This window comes from Monodelphis domestica, chromosome 8 (assembly GCF_027887165.1).
Source record: "Monodelphis domestica isolate mMonDom1 chromosome 8, mMonDom1.pri, whole genome shotgun sequence".
Classification (NCBI taxonomy): Eukaryota; Metazoa; Chordata; class Mammalia; order Didelphimorphia; family Didelphidae; genus Monodelphis; species Monodelphis domestica.
The window spans coordinates 241,517,746-241,539,843 of record NC_077234.1 but is presented as its reverse complement, the minus strand read 5'-3'; the positions used below and the strand labels follow the sequence as shown (position 1 = coordinate 241,539,843).

Below are 22,098 nucleotides of genomic sequence, written 5' to 3'. Positions count from 1 at the left end.
CTCCATGAGACTTCAGCCAGAAGGATGAGCCTAAACCAAGACTAAAACTTTAGTCCACAGTGGCATTTGTCCTAAACCACTGGACTGAAGGTTGTCCTCATAATCTTATTCACAGCATTAAGTCTGACTGCCCGAACATGCCAAAACCAGACATAGACAAGCAACTTAAAAATAAACAGCATCTATAACCATCCAGCCAACTGAAGGCTTTCTACCTGCTAAACATTGCCCAACCAGACATAGACTGCTAAGCTGAGGAAATACTGTGCTCTGGCAAGGTACCAGAGCACCTTATAACAAAGTATGACCACATGAACACAGCAAATTAATATTTTTTTTAAAAACAAGCATCTTTCTACTTAAGCTTGGTCACCTCACTTTGCCAAAAAACAGACATAGACAACCAAGCTAAAGTTATATTTGCCCTGCCAAACACAATGCCATGCTTTTGCTAAAGGTTGTTCAAAAAAACATGCCCAAATCAGAAAAAGACAACCAAGCAGAATACAGTGCCCTGAGAACCTCAGGGTATCCAATTACTTACCAAAGCTTGACAATCAGATTCTGAACATTCCACAGTCATTTACTAAGTACTGAGCAGATCGTAGAAATCCCTTTTCCCCTCATGTAGTATTCATGTTCGTTAGGTTCTAGTGATCCACTTCATGGTACCCTAATATTCTTTCTAGAGTTTTGAATTATCCTCAATATTCCCTCTTTTTTAGCAGTCCTGAAGATTGTTTTATTTTTCCTTTTAAATTATTCTTATACTATAGTTAACAAAAAAGAAATAAATGAACATGTTTAGAACAAATAAAGGTTATACACAAAACCATTGTTTAGTATGTCAATTGCTTTTATTTTATATCATTCATTTTTTTTCTTCTCATTTTCTTTCTCTTAGTTTTGATTCATTTCACAAAATTACAAATAAATCTGCTTTATTTTCTTTTTCTTTTTTCATGATACAATTTATAACTTCCTGTCCTGTGAGGAAAATGAATGTTCAATTAATTTTGTTAATGTCTTCCAAAGAATAAAGACCCTTATTTATCTTCAAACAAGAATATCCTTCCTAAGGCATTTCAAAACACAATAGGTTGGTCCTGTTTCCCCAGCTGGGTGAATCTTCATCCACATAAAGAGTCGCACTCCACTGAAGGAGGAGTTGGGATCTCCCAAGTCTGCCTCCTGTTTTAAACTATCCACCAACTTGTACTACCAGGAGAGGGCCAAAGGACAAACTCAGGCCAAGCAGAAATCGGACACATCTCCCTTTAAAAGAGAATGTCTTTTCACATAAGAGGAAGACATGATGGATCCATACTTTGTTAATAGGTTGAATTCTTATATTAATGAATGATGCTCTTCCCAGGGGGATGACCTTTTATTATTTATTGGCTAAAATCTGGGTGCTTCACTTGATCAACTCCATTTACCTTCATTAAATACTTAATTATTGGGGGAAAAAGAGAAACAAAATTATTGTAACATCTATACACAAGCAAAACAATTTGATACAAAAGCTATATGCAAAACGATTACATTTTATTCTGCACCTTGAATTTTCCATCATTTGTTTAGGAAGTATGTATCAAGCTTGATCAACAGTTCTCTGCAGTTTTACTTGGCAATTTTAGTTGTCAAATTTCCAGTTTCTTTCAGAGTTGTTCTCCTTGACAATGATATCTAAAAATGTCCCTTGGTTCTTCTCCATTCACTTTGTGTTGGCTCAAAGAAGCATTTGTGCTTCCCTGGTACCACTGTTTTCATGAATTTTCCCTGAGTCATAATATTCCACGAAGTCCCCATATCACAATTTGTTCTACCATTCCCTGCTTGATGGACAATCCCATGTTTCCCAGTTCTTTGGCAGTGAGTCTAAAAGTAATTAAGTACTTATCATGTGCCACATATTGGGAGTAGGAAGAAAGCCCCTAAAATAGCACAATCTTTGCCCTCAAGGAATTCACATTCTAATTATTTCCACAAAATATATACAGGGGAGATAAAAGGCAGTCTCAGAAGGAAGGAACTACAACTAAGTGGCACTGAAAAAGGCCTCCTGCAGAAGGTGACATTTCAGCTGAGTCTCAAAGTCTGCTTCAGGAAGCAGAAGTGAATAGGGAAAGCATTTAAGGGAAGGAGAGAGCCAGTGGGTGGGGGAAAAGGCACAGCAGATGGAGATGAAGTGCCATGTTAGAAAAAGCAAAAATGCTAGTGTGGCTGAAACATAGACTGATTGGAAAAGAAAAGTGTCAGAAGATTAATAAAAGGTACTAAAAGACCAAGTGGTTGTGAAAGGCTTTAAAAGACAAGTATTTCTATTTAATCCTAAAGATAAGGAGGAGGAACTAGTTATTGAACAGCTGGTTAACATGGTCAAAACATGGACATCTTTAGGAATTTGACTTTGGCAGCTGAGTGTAGGGAAGATGGGAATTGAGGAAGACTTGACAGTGGGAGACTAATAGATCACTGCAAGGCGGTCCTCAAAGGCAGGAGATTATAAGGTCCTGCTGCTACTGGAGTGTCAGCCCTGTGAGTTGTGAAAAAGTAAGGGAGGTGAAGGGATGGTAGAAACCACAAGATTTTGGCAATACATTAAATATTTAGGATACGAGTAAAAGAGTTGAGAGTAATAGAAAGGTGTCAACCCCAGTGACTAGGGAGACAGTGGCACCCTCAACATTATTAGGCAAGTCAGTAAGCGGGTATGATTTTGGAGAAAAGAAAATTCTGTTTCTGATATGTGTTTGAGATACAGTGAAATTTCATCTTACATGAACTCAACATATGAATTCAGGTATACTCAATTGGCAATTGGAAAAATAATAGCAGAAAAAATACATAAAATAAAATTTTTGCATTATGCAATAAATCTATGCCATTTTCTCAAGGGGCATAAAATCTCACAGCAGTTGATCCAATCACGCTCATTCTTGCTCTGAGAAGCATTAATGTGAGTCATTACATGATTTTGCATAAATCAGCATCTCCCATATTAGTTTTGTTTTCAGTTCTTATTTTTTACCAAGACATATTCATGTCGGAGCAGTGCTTCTTTTTGTTTCATTAATGCTATTTAATTATTAATAATGACCCCAGTGTACAGGAGTAGTGATGCTGGTAGCTCTGATAAACCTAAGAAATATCAAAAAGTGTCTTGGTATGTTTGTATAAGATATACTTATTAAATAATGAAGTTCACTATTATGTGCAATTTTCAACTTATAGTAAGGGTCTTAAAACATATTGGTCATATAAAATGAGGTCCTATTGTGTCTATAGGCCTGTAGGAATTATCCAGTTCAAGATGTCCAAGAGTCAGCTTTTCATGAATAGAGTTTAGGAGAGAAAGACTGGAGATTGTATGTTGTATGTATATATACATAGTAGGTGTAGATCTAAGAATAGATAGATAGATAGATAGACTGATATATATATATAGATAGACTGATAGATAGATAGATAGATAGATAGACTGATAGATAGATAGATAGATAGATAGATAGATAGATAGATAGATAGACTGATAGATAGACAGACTGATAGATAGACAGACTGATAGATAGATAGACTGATAGATAGACTGATAGATAAATAGATAGATAGATAGATAGATAGATAGATAGATAGATAGATAGATAGACAGACTGATAGATAGATAGATAGACTGATAGATAGATAGACTGATAGATAGACAGACTGATAGATAGATAGATAGACTGATAGATAGATAGATAGATAGATAGATAGATAGATAGATAGACTGATAGATAGATAGACTGATAGATAGACTGATAGATAGATAGATAGATAGATAGATAGATAGATAGATAGATAGATAGATAGACTGATAGATAGATAGATAGATGGATAGATAGGAGAAAAGTAAAAAGGTACATAATTATTGAGTATGATTAATCTTTTTTAATACTTAAAAATGAAAAAGAAAAACATTTTTAAAGTTATATGTAGAAAATTGTTAAGAGTTGTTTTCTCACATTTTGCAATCTGGATTCTCTTCCTCCCTCACCTCTCTCTGAGGCAGTAAATAATCTGATATAGGATTATAACAGCACTCTGTATTCTCCATGCAATGAAAGAAGTCACCTATCACACATTCCAGAAAAAAACTCATGAAATAAAGTGAAAAATGTTATTTTTTGATCTGCATTTATACTCTAACCATTCCTTTCAATGTTTGTCAATAGCTTATTTTCATCATGTATCCCTAGGGGTTATTTTGGATCCTGCCATTGCTGATAGTTCAGTCTTAAGGAACAGTTGTAAAATAACTAGTCTGAGGTAATATGTCTACTTTTGCTTATATTCCAAGTAGGGCTATTTTGCTGATGGCTCAACTGAGTTTACTTTGACTCATTTTATTTTTGTCAAGGATTTTCTATTCCTTTCAATTTCCCCATTGACCCCCATAAATTTTTAGACTTAGTAGTCATAATCCTAGGAGCTTTTGAAATATCCTGCTTCCAGATCTTCAGAACTTTGCAAAGTCCTAAGGGGAGGTAATAAAGTCCTATGTCACCAGGTCAATGAAGTATAGTAAAAAAAGGGTCAGTCAATGATTAGATCATCAAAGAGGTCCCAAATTACAAATAGAATACAAATTGTCTTGAGAATAAAGGATGGAAGACATTTTTTAACTCTGTGGCACTAGCTTGTCTTGAGCCTCACTTTCTTCATCTGTAAGATTAGCAATAGCTTCTTCTTGTTATTCAGTTCTTCAGTCATGTCTGACTCTTTGCAACCCCATAGGTAATAATAGACCAGATCCTTATACCCTTCACTATCTCTCAAAGTCTAAATTCATGTTCATTGTTTCCATGATAACTATCTATCTCAATCTCTGTCATCCCCTTCTCTTTCTACCTTCATCCTTTCCCAACATCAGGGTCTTTTCCTGGAAGACTCCTCCACAGGGTCGGCCAGTCCTGTGAGATCCTACTTGGGGTAACGAAAAATGAAGAATAACAGGTAACAAAAAAAGAAAGAACAGACACTATATGAAAGAGAGAAATAGTGCCAGTTTTATTTGTCTCCCACAGAACTTATATAGGCAAAAAGAAACCACTAGGCAAAGCCCACAGGAGTTTATGACTTCACATTCCAGAAATCCTAATCTTGGTCCAGGGATAGGCAGGTGTTCAAAGGTTAACCCACATTCTTCGTTTAATACAAATCCAAACAAGGGGAAGAGGGGCAAACAAGGGGATAGGCGCCCACCTTACCACAATTTGCTTTTCATAAATGTTATCCTGCTTCCTTCATGCTTACTGTCCCATCCTTGGTCCCAGGATGGGTAAAGGTTAATCCACATCTTTGTCTGAAGCAAAGACAAACAAAGGAGAGAGGAGGCTCTGCCTCGACTACATTTTCCAATGAGCATTCTCATATTTTTATGTGGCCAAAGTATTTAAGCTTCAGCTTCAGTATTTGATCTTTTAGTGAATGGTTTGATTTAATTCCTTTAAGTATTGACTGATCTGATCTCCTGACTGTCCAAGAACTGTCAAAAATTTTTCCTGCAACAAAATTCTATAGTGTCAATTCTTCAGTGTTCAACTTTTCTCATAGTCCAACTCTCACAGTCATATGTTTCTACTAGAAAAACCATCGCTTTGACTCTATGGACCTTTTGTCAGCAAGGTGGATATGTTTGCTTTTTAGTATGCTGTCCACATTTGCCATAGATTTCCTTCCAGAGCAAGCATCTTTTCATTTCAGTGTTGCAATTACCCTCTGCAGTACAGCTTAAAATCTGACAGTGCTTCCCCTTATCCCAATAGCACCTATACCCAAAGGCTGATGTGATGACTAAATGAGATATCATGTATTAATAGTATGTCCCAGTCATTAAAGGACCATATAAATGTGAGCTATTCTTATTTGTAACTGTATAAAATGCTCAAAGAGCCAATCCAGGGACCATAACCCTGAGAGTTAATTCTTGCTTCCCTGTAACCCAAGACCAGGAGTTCTCTAAAGGAAGGGTAGTGTGACATGCTGGGTTAGAAAATGATCAAAAATGAAAGAGTCCAAAATAAAAATAGGGACTATAGCAATTTGAGTCTGTTTGAATTGACTAAAATTTTCGCAATTCAGCTGTGGGAATTTCATGGGAAAATATGAACCAGAAAACCAGAAAATATATCTTCTGGAGGTCCAAGTCTATTTTCTACAATCTAAGTATTGCTAGATTTCAGAATCTGCTCCTTTAAAGTGAAATCATTGGATAGCACAAAACCTTGTGATTTCTTTCTGTGCTATGCCTACCATGCTGATTTCCCTAATATCAAGAAGATTATAGGCATTAGAATTCATTCGTATTAAGGCTGAATAGGTTCACTTTTGGTCATTCTATCCCAAAAGCTAGAATTGTCCCTTGGGACTTGTTCTCACACTTTCAGCTTTAGATCAGTGAATGTAAGAATGCCTAGGGGACTTCTACTATGGCTTTCTTACTGGCCTCTGGGACTATTGTGATGAGCTTTTCTCCTTCTGAGAAGATTTCAGGCACTAACCTTGGGTAGGTATTGGCTGGACCCTGAGAGAGAAAATTTCCTTTTGGGCTGCTCCTTCAGGATTGGATATTATTTCCTTACACCCAAAGATAGAAATGCAAATTCTATTCCTTAATGGCCAGTGACTGGTAGACTCATTAGAAAAATAATTATTGATTGCTTATAATGAAGATAAGTTTCTGGGCTAGGTGAACTATCAGATGAAATTATGAAAAGGTCAATACTAGACCTTTCGGGGTGACTTACTGTAGGGATAGCATTAGATAATTCCTCAAAAGAAACACAAATTCATTCTCCGAGCTTGTCAAGAGACTGAGACCTGTTTTGAAAGGATATAGGGAATAGGAAAGAAGTAATCAGTTAGTAAATTAAAAAAAAAAAACATTTATTAAGCATCCACTATGTGCCAGGCATTGTGATACATAATGAGGAAATGAAGAGAAGCAAAAGATAGTCCCTACCTTAGAGGAGCTCACAATCTAATGATGGAAACAATAGGGAAACAACTCTGTACAAACAAACCACATACAAGATAAATAGGAAATAATTTACAGAGGGAAAGCATTAGAATTAAGAAAGTTTCCGAAAGGCTTCTTATGGAATGTGGAGATGATGCTGTGACTCAAAGGGAGCTATGGAAGCCAGAAAGTGGTGATGAGGAGAGAGAGCATTCAAGATAAAAAAAAAAAAGTCTGGAATCTAGGTGTCAGAAGACCAAGGGGTTTCCTGATATGCTTTATTTAATTGGAAAGGTCAATTCAGTTCAATTCAACTTCATTCATCATCCTTAGATATACCACTCTTGTCATGTCATTTACATGGTCAGTCAGGTAAAATAAATCATCAAGGACAAAAATGATTAAATTCAGTAGATATTTTGTCACGTTTCACTTAGTTTTCTGGCAAGTGTTACAAGAATTAGAGGTTCTAGGGGGCAGCTGGGTAGCTCAGTGGATTGAGAGCCAGCCCTAGAGATGGGAGGTCCTAGGTTCAAATCTGGCCTCAGACACTTCCCAGTTGTGTGACCCTGGGCAAGTCACTTGACCCCCATTGCCTAGCCCTTACCACTCTTCTGCCTTGGAGCCAATACACAGTATTGGCTCCAAGACAGAAGGTAAGGGTTTAAAAAAAAAAAAGAATTAGAGGTTCTGGAAAAATTGTGCCTCCCTATTGAATAGCTATTTTTGTAAGTCTGAGTGCATAATCTTTAAGGTCATAGAGTACATACATACATACATACATAGGAGTATGTAAATTTTCTTTGCATATTTGCTTGTACTGCACTGCTTTGTAGATAGTAGGAACTAAAAACATTTATTGAATTAATTGTATTGAATTTAAAATTAATGTTCTGGTTTTAAAAAATAAATATTTGGTTATACTAAGAATCTCTTTGGGATTGTTGGAAGAACAATACCCTTTATGGTGCAAAGTTTAGTGAAGAATGAGAGTTAAGATGGTCAGTAATGTGTAAAGAGGCCATAATATGGAGGAAGGAAGAGAGATTATAGTCTTTTTTTCCAATAATATTTTATTTTTTCTCCAATGATATATAGAAGCAATTTTTAACATTTTGAGTTCTTTTCACCCTTTCCCTTTTCATAAATGTTTTGCTTCTGGCCGTGACCCTCCCCTTCCTTCTATTATTCTCTCTCCTCTTATTCTCCTTTCCCCTTCTACTTTCCTATAGGTATGATAGACTCATATACCCAACTATATGTCAATTCCAATGAGAATCAGGTTCAAACATTGCCCATCACTGCTCCTCCATCTTCTCCTCCACTATTATGACTATTTTGCTACTCTTTATGTAAGATAATTTACCCCATTCTACCACTCCTTTTCTCTTCTCCCACTATATTCCTTCTCCTAAATTCTGCTTTTTTGGATATCATCCTATAATATTCAACTCGCTTCCATGTCCTCTTTATGTATATTTCTTCTGACTACCCTGATAATTAAACAGTTTTTAAGGTTGACAAGAATCTGGGAAATAAGAATGTAAACAAACCGTTAAATTTTATTGAATATCTTAACTTTTCTCTTTCCTATTTAGCTTTTCTTTTTTTTCCCTTTCAGCTTATATTTGGACTTCAAATATTCTATTCAGCTCTAGTATATTCATCAGGAATGTTTGAAAGTCCTCTATTTCATTAAATAACTATTCCTTCCCCTGAAGGAATATACTCAGTTTTTCTGAATAGGTGATTCTTGGTTATAGTCATAGCTTCTTTACCTTCCAGGTGATCCTTTAATGTAGAAACTGTTAAGTCCTTTGTAATCCTAATTGGTGTCCCATGATTTTTGAGTTGTTTCTTTCTGGCTGTTTGCAGTATTTTATCTTTGGCATGGGAGCTCTGGAATTCGGATATAATATTCCTGAGAGTTTTTATTTTAGTCTCTCAGTAGGTGGTCAGTAGAGTCTTTCTATTTTTATTTCTCCCTCTTTTTCAAGAATATCAGGACAGTTTTCCTTGAAAATTTCTTGTAAAATCATATAAACTCCTTAAGGATAGGAACCGTTTTCTTTTTTTTTCTGTCTATTTATTTCCACAAACTAGATTGATGCTAGTCCATAATAGGAAACTTACTTAATGTTTTGGGGGTTGAATTAGGTTGAATCATTTATTCACATATTTAGGAGATAGAGATCAATGTAGTTCACATCTATAGACAAGTCCCAGGTGAGAAAACTCCCTTTACTAATGAATAATAATGAAATGCAGTCTTAGAGAAATAGTCATGTGATTGATGTTAGTTGTCCAATCTCAGAATTGGAAGGAAGTACTTGCTCCTTGAAACTACAGATCCCAGAATAGCACTCAACCTCAGAATGCCAGACTGGTCTCAAACCTCTATTACACAGAACAAAAGGAGCAGAGGACTATAAAGAAAGAAATTTGGATTCTTCTCTTATACTGTAGAATAGTGTGACCATTCACAGAAATAAGGGAGTCAGAGAGAAGTAGATTTGTAGATTAAGGAGGAAAACATTGAGCTTGGTTTTATATGTCTTGAATTTGTCATGAAAGTGGAAAATCCAAATGAGAAATTAGCTAATACCAGGTTTTGATGGGGTTAGGTGTCCTTTGGTTCTTCTTTCAAAGAATTTATATTCTCAATGATGATTTATCTTTTTATATTAGAGTATTTAATTTCAATAGTTATTACATGTCATACTTCTGTTAGAAGAGCTTAATGTACATTTGAGTCTATAAAACTGATACTTTCTAAGATCTGACTTTTGGTTTTATTCCAGGATTCCTATTATACAAAAAGTCACATCTACTAAATGTTACCTAAAACAATTTTGTGGAATATCATCATCATAATTTTATATCATCTGATGGGAATCCAACTATATTATGACTATTAAATGGAATAATAGGAGCCCATTTAGAGGGAAAGGATGAAAATTCAAAATCTAGGTTATTTAATAGGTGGTAAAATCATGTACTAGGGTGGTATCTGTGCAAGCAGAGAGAAGGGGACATATACAAGAGATGTTGTGAAAATAGAAAATGCAAGATTAGACAACATATTTCTTAGGTGATTAAGTGAGGTGTGAATGACACTGAGGTTGCAAGCCTAGATTGAATGGAAGAATTATGATGTCTCTTGACATCAGTGATTAAGTTAGGGAGAAAGAAAGGTTTTGAGGAAAAGATAATTCTTTCTATTTTGGTCATTTTCAATTTGAAATGTCTAGTGGACATCTAAATTGAAATTTCTGAAAAGTAATTGGTGATGCTGCTCCCACCCCCTCTCTACACAAGGGCATATACTGAGAAAGAATAGAACTCTTCTAAGAGTTTAAAAGCAATGGAAACTGTTGAAACCACCAGAGAATTGTCTTTCCAATTGCAATGGAAACATGACAAACTGGAACAAACACTAGATTTTTAGTGAACAGAACTGAAATCAAATCACGATTCTGCTACCTGTATGACTTTGGGCAAATCATTCCATCATCTCTCCCCTCTAGCTCTTATTTCCCTCAGTTGTATACCTTACTCCAGACACAGACCCTTCAATTCCAGAAATAAGACATTCTAATTCTCTGCTCTGGGCATTTTCTCTGATTGTCCCTCATTCCTAGAATGTTCTCCCTCTGTTCTGACTACTGATGTCTCTTGCTTCCTTTAATTCCAACTAAAACCCCATCTTCCTTATTTTCAGTGCCTTCTCTCTGTTAAATATCTCCTATTTGCATTGTAAAAGTTTTCATATTGTCTCTCCATTGGATTTGATGCTCTTCAAATGAAATGACTTTTTAATTTTTTTGTACCCTCAATGCTTCATCATACCTGGCACATAGTAGATAGTTAATAAATGTTTACTGATTGATTGTAATATAGAAGACACTTTTTTTGTTTGTTTCAGCTTCCTCCAAGTGGAAATTGAAAACAAACAACAATAACAATAAAACAGAAAATAAAACTAAATTAAAAAAAACAAAAATGTAAAAGCACATACCCTATGAAAGAGGGTTATTTCCCTTCAAAATTTAAGAATGCACAACCCAAGTATTTCTAGTAGAGTTAAGCAGTGTTCATGGGATGTGTCTGGAGTGTAGAAGACTTTTTTTTAAGAGGGTTAATGTTTGCTTCATTCCCTCCCCCCTCCCCACAAGGAGAAATCTGTGATAGGAAAAAAAATCTAAAAACATATATCCAATTAAAAGGAAGGAAGGAAGGAAAGAAGGAAGGAGGGAGAGAGGGAGGAAAACAAATAGAGGAGAAGCAAATATGAAAAAAAAGGTTTATTTGGTAGGGAATGGTTAAGTGAGGGACTAATTGACTGATGGATCACCCCTACCATTAATTAGCTTACTCAACCATTTACCATATAAACTTGTATTAATTTGTCTCCTTTGCCCTCTAGTGGCAACAGTGAAAAAAACGGAATCTGCTGCATGGGTAACCTCTTTCACATGGGAAGGGGGTGGAGGAGGGGAATCTAAAAAAACAAACCACCACCACATCTTTTGGAATTGAAAGGACTCATTTTATAGATGAGAAAACTTAGCCAAGAAGTGAAAAATAATTTTTTAAATATTTTTCGCATTATTTTAGAATATTTTTTCTATGGTTATATGATTCACGTTCTCTCCCTCCCTTTTCCTCCCCCCCCCCACCCCGAGTTGACAAGCAATTCTGCTGGTTTAAACATATCTTATTACTCAAAAAGCTATTTCCATATTATTCATATTTGTAATCATCTTTTAAAAGCCACAACCCCCAATCACATATCCATACAACCCATTGATAATGATATGTTTTTCTTTTCCATTTCTACTCCCATAGTTCTTCCTCTAGATTGGATAACATTATTATTCATAAATTCCATGGGACTTTCCTGAATCATTGCATTGCTATCAGTAGCAGAGTCTACTACATTTGTTCATCCCACAATGTTACAGTCTCTTTGTACAATGTTCTCCTGATTCTGCTCATTCCACTCTCCATCAGTTCATGGAAGTCTTTCCAGTTCATATAGAAATCAAGCAGTTTGTCATTCCTTATAGCACAATAGTATTCCATCACCATCATATATTACAATTTGTTCAGCCATTCCACAATCAAGGGACAACCCCTCATTTCCAATTTTCTGTCACCACAAAGAGCGCAGCTATAAATATTTTTGTACCAACATTTTTTTTATCTGTTTGGGGTACAAACCCAGTAGTGGTACAGCTGGATCAAAGGACATGAAATCTTTTAAAACCCTTTGACCATAATTCCAAATTGCTTCCAGAATTGATGGATCAGTTCACAATTCTACCAGCAATGCATCAGTGTTCCAATTTTGCCACATTCCCTCCAACAATTATTTTCCTTTACTGTCATATTGGCCACTCTGTTAGGTGTGAGGTGGTACTTCAGAGTTGTTTTGATTTGCATGCCTCTAATTAGGAGGAATTTAGAACACTTTTTCATGTGATTATTTATAGTTTTGATTTCTTCATCTGAAAGTTGCTTATTTATATCCTTTGACCATTTGATAACTGGGGAATGGCTTGATTTCTTGTAAATTTGACTTAGTTCCTGATATATTTGGGAAATTAGACTTTTGTCAGAAATTTTTGTTATAAAATCCCCCACACACAGTTTGTTGCTTCTCTTCTAATTTTGGTTGCATTGATTTTGTTTGTACAAAACCTTTTTAATATAATGTGATCAAAATTATTCATTTTACATTATGTATTTTTCTATCTCTTGCTTTGTCTTAAATTCCTTCCTTTCCCCTAGATCTGATAGGTATACCTTTCTATATTCACTTAATTTATTTATGTTTTCATTTTTTTATTTAAGTCATTTAACCAATTTTGAATTTATCCTGTGACAGGGTATAAGATGTTAATCTAAACCTAATTTTTCCATACTATTTTCCAATTTTCCCAGCCATTTTTGTCAAATAGTGAGTTCTTGTCCAAAAGCTAGGGGTCTTTGGGTTTATCAAACACTAGCTTGCTGAGGTCATTTCTCCTAGTCTATTCCATTTATCCACCCTTCTTTCTCTTAACCAGTACCATATTGTTTTGATGATCACTGCTTTGCAGTACAGTTTAAGATATGGTACTCTTCATATTTTATTTCATTATTTCCTTTGATAGTCTTGATATTTTGTTCTTCCAGATGAACTTTGTTATACTTTTTTCTAATTCTATATAAAAGTTTTTTGGTAGTTTGATAGGCATGGTATTGAATAAGTAAATTAGTTTAGGTAGCATTGTCATTTTTATTATATTAACTCATCCTACCCATGAGGAATAAATGTTTTTCCAATTGGTTAGATCTAGTTATATTTGTGTGAAAAGTGTTTTGTACTTGTGTTCATATAATTTCTGTGTTTATCTGGGCAAATATATTCCTAAAAATTTTATATTGTCTATAGTGAGTTTAAATGGAGTCTCTCTAACTCTTGCTGCTTAGTTTTGTGGGAAATATATAGAAATTCTGGTGATTTGTGAGGGTTTTGTTTTCAATAGGAATGGGTGTTGTATTTAGCCAAAGGCTTTTTCTGCATCTATTTAGATAATCATGTGGTTTCTGTTACTTGGTTATTGATGTGGTCAATTATGTGGATGGTTTTCCTCAAGTTATACCAGCCTTTTATTCCTCATATAAATCTCCTGGTCATAGTGAATAATCCTCATCATAACTTGTGATAGTCTCTTTTCTGGTATTTCATTTAAGATTTTCAAATCTTTGTTCATTAAGGAGATTGGTCTGTAGTTTTCTTTCTCTATTTTTGGCCTTCCTGGCTTGGGAATAAGTACCATATTTGTGTTATCAAAAGAATTTTCTAAGACTCCTTCTTTGCTTATTTTTTCAAATGGTTTGTGTAGTGTTGGTATTTGTTGTTCATTAAATGCTTGATAGAATTCACTTGTGAATCCATCTGACTCTGCAGTTTTTTTTCTTAGGGAGTTCCTAGATGGCTTGTTCAATTTCTTTTTCTGAGATGAGATTATTTAAGTATTCTATTTCCTCTTTAGTTAATCTAGGCAATTCATATTTTTTAAATATTCATCAATTTCACATATATTGTCATATTTATTGCCATATAACTGACCAACACACATCTTAATAATCGCCTTAATTTCCTCTTCATTAGAGGTGAGATTGCCCTTTTCATTTTGGAAACTATTATTTTTATACTTTTTTATTAGATTAATGAGTACTTTATCTATTTCATCTGTTTTTTCAAAGTACTATCTCTTAGTCTTATAATTAGTTCAATAGTTCTTTTACTTTCAATTTTATTAATTTTTTCTTTAATTTTTAGGATTTACAATTTAATTTTTATCTAGGGATTGATTTTTTCATTTGTTCTCTTTCTAATTTTTTAACTTATAAGCCCAATTCATTGTTCTCCTCTATTTCTATTTTGTTGATAAAGGTACTTAGGGATATAAATTTTCTCTTAAGTACTGATTTGGTTGTATCCCAAAGATTTTTATATGTTGTCTTCTCATTGTCATTTTCTTCAATGAAAACAGTAATGGTTTCTATGATTAAAATAGAGAAGTAAGGAGACAAGTTTGAAGTTATATCAGGTTGGTTCACAGAAGGAACTAAGGGAAAGAGAGGATCCCAAAAGGAATTTCAGGACAGATTAAGAGAGGGACTTGAGCCTGGAGCTAGGGTTGATTTCCTGTTTGCATGGCACGTTGGAGTGACAACTTGCTGGAGGAGGTTAACTGACTAAAGACTGTTTTGGAGTGGACTTAATCAGGATAGCTAGAATTTGGGGATTTGGGGGTACAGCCAGAAAGGACAGGTGATACTGAGCAGCAAGTCAAAGAAGATAGGCTTTTGCAAGCCTCTTAGCTCAGAGGGTGGAATAATAGAGTTATTAGCATTAGGGAACTACCTTGGCCCTCCTTCACTTCCCATTCCTTGTTTATTTACAATATTAAACCTTTTATTAACTTAATATAGAAGTCAAATTGCATTACTAAGAGATCCAGGTCTAAAGGCAGTCATTTTGTCTATCAGCCTGGTACAGAGACAGACATTGGAGTTTCAACTGTACCATCTCTAGAAATGTTACAATCAACATCTTTCACTATGATCTGTTCTTTGACCCAATAGTTTTGAAGGATTAAATTACAGTTGTCCCTCACTATATCAAGGTTCACTTATCAAGATTTCACTCTATCACTTTTTTTTTTAGTCTAATTCTCTATTGCAGAATTTTCACTATATCACAGGATTTTGCAGGTGAATACCATACTGTACCCAAGGGAAATTCAGTATACCACTAGCACTTGCACAAGTTTGCTAATGTGATATTGTATACTATCAGCTGATGGAATGACAAGCCAACAACTACAGCACTGTGTTCTGTATCCTGGGTGCTGATTGGCTCAATGACTGTAGCATCATTCTATTGGATCTCCCAGTACTTCACAGATTTTCACCTATTGAGGATGTTTCTGGAATGTAACTCCCATGATAGGTGAGGGATCACTGTATTTAGTTACCAATTAATTCTAAATTTGACTCTCCATGAATCCTTATTAATCATAATTTTTATTGCATTATGGTCTGAAAAAGTTACATTTATTATTTCTACTTTTCTATATTTGTATTCAATATTTTTATATCCTGGTACATGGTTGATCTTTGTAAATGTATCACATGGTGCTGAAAAGAAGGTATATTCTTTTTTATCTCTATTCAATTTTTAATATTCAATATTTTCAACATTCAATGTTTAAATATTTACCTGTTTTGTGGTGGTGGCGGTGGTTACTAAGTATATAATTGAAAAATTGTTTTTAAAAAAACCACTAGAAGGATAAGAATAAATTCAAGGTTTTCTTAAAATCATAAGTAGTACCTATCAAGACCAACAGTAAACATTTTCTGTCATGGAGATAAACTAGAAATCTTTCCAATTAGGTCAGGGATAAAACAACCATTATCACCTTTACTTTTCAGTATTATACTAGAAATTCTGGATAAAAAGTAAGAGGGAAAAGAAATTGAAGGAATCCTATAGTAAGGAAGGAATCATATAGTAAGGAAACAAAATTATTGTCTTTTTTTACAGATGATATGATTAAAGAAGTCTAGAGAATCAACACAAAACTCAAAACAATTAGAACTTGAGCAAAGTTGCAGGAATTTCAAATAAACCCTATAAATCATAAAGATTTTTATATATTGCCCACAAAATTGATCAGTATGAGATAAGAAGAGAAATTCCATTTAAAATAATTACAGAGCCATAACCCAATTGATAAATTGGCTAAAGACATCAATATAAGTATATGAAAAAATGCTCTAAATTACTCATTAGAGAAATGCAAAATAAACAATTCTGAGATATAACCTCAAAGAACATCAGATTGGTTAAAATGACAAAAGGACAAATGTTGAAGGGGAAGTTGAAAAATGGGGATACTAATACACAATTGATGGAGTTGTGAACTAAGCAATTTGGGATAACACCCAGTTATAAAACTGTATACTCTTAGACCCAGCAACACCATTACTGGGTCTGTTTTCCAAGAAGATCAGGGAAAGAGGAAAATAATTTATATGTTCCAAAATATTTATTCTCTTTGTGGTGGCAAAGAATGGGAAATTGAAGAGATGTCCCTGAGTTAGGGAATACCTAAAGAAATTGGGGTATATGATTATGATGGAATATCACTGTGCCATAAAAAAACAATGAGAAGATCGATTCTTTTATAAAAAAAACTTGTAAAGAACTACATGAGTGAAATGAGTAGAACCAAAAGAATATCATACACAGTCACAGAATTAATGATGGAAGAATAAACTGTGAATGTTACCACCAAAAAGTGAACAGAAAGGAGAAATATGAAAAACTTCATTTATATATACATGTTGGTCCCCCAGACATATATGTTCTGTAATGCTGGGAGGTTAGATGGGGTTGAGACATTTTTTTTAAGAAAGCTTTTTTGGTGGAACTGAACCAGAGTTTATAATGAAGAAGAAACAATGGGATTGAGGCCAGGAAAATGCTGTCCCTCTGGTTTGACTATGGGAAAGATAGCTGTAGAATTCGGTGCAGTGGGAAAGAAAATAAATAACAATGATTTATCACTTCTCATTACCACTTTATAATTTTCAAACAGCTTTATCATATTTTTGAAGGCATAACAAAGTGCCTCATCATAAGCAAAACACATTTTATTATTTCCGTTTCACTAAAGAATCTCTCTAACTCTTTTCAGTTAAGCTTGAATCCATTCTAAATGTGTTCTTAACAACTTTGAGTCAAAATACTTTTTGGATGAGGATAATTGAGGCACAAAGAATGGTCAAGAAAAAATGCTCAAGTAGAAATTTGGCTGCACGAGGACTCAACTCAGGGAAACTAAGGTTCAGTGTGTTTCATTAATTCACAGATGAGGATTTCAGCCATCACAACCTTTCCAATTAGGGTAATTCCAACTTTTCAGAAACATTTTTTCCGGAAAAGGAGTTTTACGTCATTTGAGGATGAGAAAAACTGAGGCCCAAAGAACTTAAGAGATATGCCCAAGTGGTAAACACAGCACAGGTAGGGTACTCAAACCTAGAAAACTGAGATTCAGAATACTTAACTAACTCTCCCAAGCCTACATTGCTAATAAATGATGGACGTAGAACTGGAATTCATTTCCTGCCATCAATGTTTCCTCCCTTACATCTTCCTAGTCCAAAGAGCATGGAACTTTAAGGATCATCAATGACAGAAGGAAAATATTAAATGAAGAATTCTTAAAGAAGATTGGAACAGGAACCTATTTGAAATAACTAAAAGGGGAAAGAATAAATAAGAAACTTCTTACCTGTCGGATGCACCTTTGCTCTTCTTCTCATCATCTTTCTCTCTATCAAAATAGTTCTTGAGAAAATAATGTTCACAAAGACATGTGATATAACCAGAACAAAGACAAATTTATAAATATTCAATAAAACATTGGCTGTGGTTATTTCCTAAAAATACTTAAAAAAAACCCAAAATAAACAAAACAAAAACAAACCCTCTTCATCTACCTAACAGCCTTTTATAGCAGTTCTGTCCCTGCCAGGGCCCTTCCTTTACCATCGGTTTCTGCCATTGTCCCATTCTGGGTCCAGTGGTCCCCAGGCCTGTAAGTACCCTGTGCTAATGATGTTTCAACTTATTTGTGAGGTTGTTACATACTTGATTTAGAACCAGCCATGATACCTTTGGAAAAATACATGACCACTCACTGGTCAATGCCATCTCTTTTTTCACCCCCCCAGACCCCTCACTCCAAGATGTTGCCCCCTCACATTTATTAAAATCTTATTCTTCACATTTGCAAGAGGATACAAGAGGAAGGGAACAATGACACCTTTTTGTTTCTACTGAATGACTCGCCTGAGGAGTAAGATCCCAAGGACAGAATTTTTCCTATCACCCATTGCTTTCAGATAGTGCTTTCTTAGATAAGTGTCTTGAGGCTGATCATCTGAATGTCAAGCTCTCCAGATGTTGCCTACCAAACTGATTCCACAAGATCAGGACCTAAACTCAAACACAGCAGTCACACCTTCAACCCAAGCCAATTCATTTCTGGGTCTATTCATCCTTTAAATCAAGGATAAAAGAAATTGTTTTACGGTTGTATTTGATGACAATTCTTTAATCAGCTGAACTCTGGTCTAGAACAACTAAATCTTCTTTAAGATGTTTTGCCATCATCTTACATGCCTGAGGATTTGTGCAGGAAACTGCAACAACAACTTGTAAATGGCCCGCCTCATTTCAAAATGCTTCCCACCTAGTAGGAGTTGTACAGGAAGAGTAGGAGCTTCAAATGCCCCAAGAGCCCCAGGAGCCTTTAGACGAGTTCACTGTCTAAATTGAATTGTCTAAATTAACCTTGGTGTTAAATAATCTCTCTAATTTGCAGCTACCAGAAATATATAATAGGATGACCTCCTGATTCTGAGAGGGGACCCGCCATCCTTCGGATGTCACAGAGGGTTAATGATCTGTCTGTCCCTTGTCTACCTGAAGCTATGTAATCAAAGGGAGGCCACTAAAAGAAATAGTCAATTTCAAATTATGAGTCTTCTTGGCTTCAAAATGAAAAGATAAGCAAACCACCGATATCCTTTCTATTGTTGGACTTGAAATTGTATAACAAACAAAAAAAGCCTTTTTGTTTTCACTAATAACTAAAGTTGTTTTCTCCTGGTGTTTTTTTATCACAAGACTCGGGATATTTTCTCTTAAATGCACAAAACGTGTTTTGTTTTTCTTGAGGACATATTAATTCTTATGGATGAGGGCTAGTAGGATGAAGAGCTAGATTTTGCATTCTTTTATTTGACATTTAGCCCAATACCTTGCCCATAAGTAAGGACTGAACTTTTTTTAAGTAAATAAATGAATTTAGAGCTATATTTCCCATTGGGTTGGAGCATGGAACTCACATTTCTCTGCTTGGGACTGGGGAGTTCGTTTTTTATTTTTTTTATTTTTCCATGGTTACATGATTCTTGTTGTCTCCCTCCTCTTTCCTCCCCTCTCTTGGAACTGACAAGGAATTCCAGTGAGTTATACATGTATTATCACTCAAAACCCATTTCCATATTATTCATTTTTATAATAGAGTAATATTTTAAAACCTAAAACATAGGGAGCTAATATTAAATCCTGAGCAAATAGCCCTAAAAGAAATCTCTCTCTCTCTCTCTCTCTCTCTCTCTCTCTCTCTCTCTCTCTCTCTCTCTCTCTCTCTCTCTCTGTCTGTCTCTGTCTCTGTCTCTGCCTCTCTCTCTCTCTCTCTCTCTCTCTCTCTCTCTCTCTCTCTCTCTCTCTCTCTGTCTCTGTCTCTCTGTCTCTCTCTCTGTCTGTCTCTGTCTCTGTCTCTGTCTCTCTGTCTCTGTCTGTCTCTGTCTCTGTCTCTGTCTCTGTCTCTGTCTCTGTCTCTCTGTCTCTCTGTCTCTCTCTCCCCTCTCTCTCTCTCTCCCTCTCTCTCTCTCTCTCTCTCTCTCTCTCTCTCTCTCTCTCTCTCTCTCTCTCTCTCTCTCTCTCTCTCTCTCTCTCTCTCTGTCTCTCTCTCTCTCTTCTCACCCAGAGTAAGTGTCTGGTATTTACCTCCCTAGCAGAATCTATATAGACCCCACATTGGTCTAAATATGCAAACCTGGCTCTGATCTCCCCAATGTTAAGAAAACCAAGCTTGGCAGAAGCATCATGAAAAGAAATCACTAGGGCTTAGTGCTGTCTTTGGAAAATCTGGCAATATTCAGAGTATGGAAAATGGATGTAAGGCCCAGGGCATTTACCTATGTTCTGATTAGTACACTTATGGAATTTCCAAGATGGCATTATCTATAATCTTCATGTGAATTGAATTTGGCAATACAATTGCTAATATTTTCTTTCCCTTTGGGTCCCCTCTTCTGCTTCTTTTAAAAAATATCCTAAAGCTACTATAGATTATTACAACCAAAGATGCCACCTATTTGTTCTCTCTAAAATCCACCAAAGAGAAGAGAGGTCTTAGGTTCAAATCTGGCCTCAGATATGTCCTATGTGACCCTGGGCAAGTCACTTAACCCCTATTGCCTAGCCTTTATCACTCTTCTGCCTTACAACCAATGCACAGTATTGATTCTAAGATGGAAGGTAAGGGTTTTTTACATAAATAAATAAAATGAAATCTGCTGACACACCCCACTGTCTTCCTGATCTTTGGGGAATATCAACCTCTTTTAGGAATCAGTGGAGAGGAGGCTCCCTGATAAAGATTTATGGGAGAGGCAAATGAACTCTCAAGGGAGATCCACAGATTCATGAGCCCCTGAGGACAGTGCCTTCCTCAGAACCAGCTGATATTTATGTAGTGTTTTGAGATTAGGAATGTACTTAACATGCATTACATCTCATTTGCTCTTTACAACAACTCTGGAAGGTTCTATTACTGTCCCCATTTTATAGATGAGAAAACCAAAGCACAGAAAAGTTAAGGGACCGCTCAGAGTTACACAAAATTTCAAAGTTTCAAATGTTCCTTTTCCCCTTCTTGACCCCAAAACAAAGCCTATATTTCAGTTGTCTGGGTCCCTATCCCTTTGATAACCTGGAACTGTGCTTTACTAGCCCCATTTATGCTTCCCTAGAACTAATACCATGGAACCTACTTTCTCACAAGACTTTATAACTATGTAGAATCAAGATATTTCAAAGACTCTAAAGAATCCAATTCCATCTAGCAAAAAATCGCAGTAGCTCAAAGTTTCTTCTTTAGGGGAAGGCTATACAATCAGGCCCTAATAAAAATAGTGGAAGAAGAAGTAAACTCAGTTGGTTCAGCAAAAGAGCACTCTTCTTGAGATACAGAAAGAGGGGGGCCTTTTCTTGGGATCCTTCCTTACATAAAAATGAAACCACTTTGATCTTTAATAAAAAGCCCTGGGGCCATTACAGGTCTTTCACCTCCTTGGTTGTCTTCTCTACTCTTAGTCTCCCTGCTTCCCAGTTGCCTCCCCCTGTTCTGGAAAGGATGCATTCAGAGGTTTTCCACACTCCTCTTGGTGAAATGTGCCTGGGGCTAGAATAAACTGAAACCTGGAAGGGTTCCCTTGGCCTGACTCTGAGGACTGTGTCCTTCTTGTTATTGAACTTAAACATTGACTCATTCCCCTTTCCATTCTTATCCCCAAAGAACTTCTATCTCATTTGCTCTTAGAGAGTTCTGATGGTCCCAACTGAGACTTACCACTGCCCTCTTGGTTTCTTGAAGTTACCACTTCTCATCATTAAGGATTTCGAGTAGAAATGGAACCAAGTTCCTATGGCAACCTGGGGAACACAGTTCCAGCTACTATGAGATCATGTTGGCTGAAACCATCCCTAGCAAGTGAGGTATAAAGTACTAAATCACAAATTAAAAACAATGTAAGTAAAATTAGTCTTTTAAAAATATAATAATAATTGCAGTTCAGAGAAAACCTAGATATGTTTCCTCAAACACCAAAATCAGTATTGAGTCTTTGGTACATCCCAGAGAGATGAAGTAAGGTTGCCCCATAACATC

General features: G+C 35.6%; 1 long non-coding RNA gene across 1 annotated transcript; it reads right to left on the bottom strand.

The window, feature by feature from the left end:
- Positions 1-5,030: 5,030 nt before the first annotated feature.
- Positions 5,031-21,832, bottom strand: LOC103096939 (uncharacterized). The gene is made up of 4 exons (XR_471092.3): positions 21,781-21,832; positions 17,866-17,921; positions 6,792-6,864; positions 5,031-5,347 (listed from the first exon to the last, which is right to left on the bottom strand). It is a non-coding gene; the product is annotated as an uncharacterized LOC103096939 (long non-coding RNA).
- Positions 21,833-22,098: the final 266 nt, after the last annotated feature.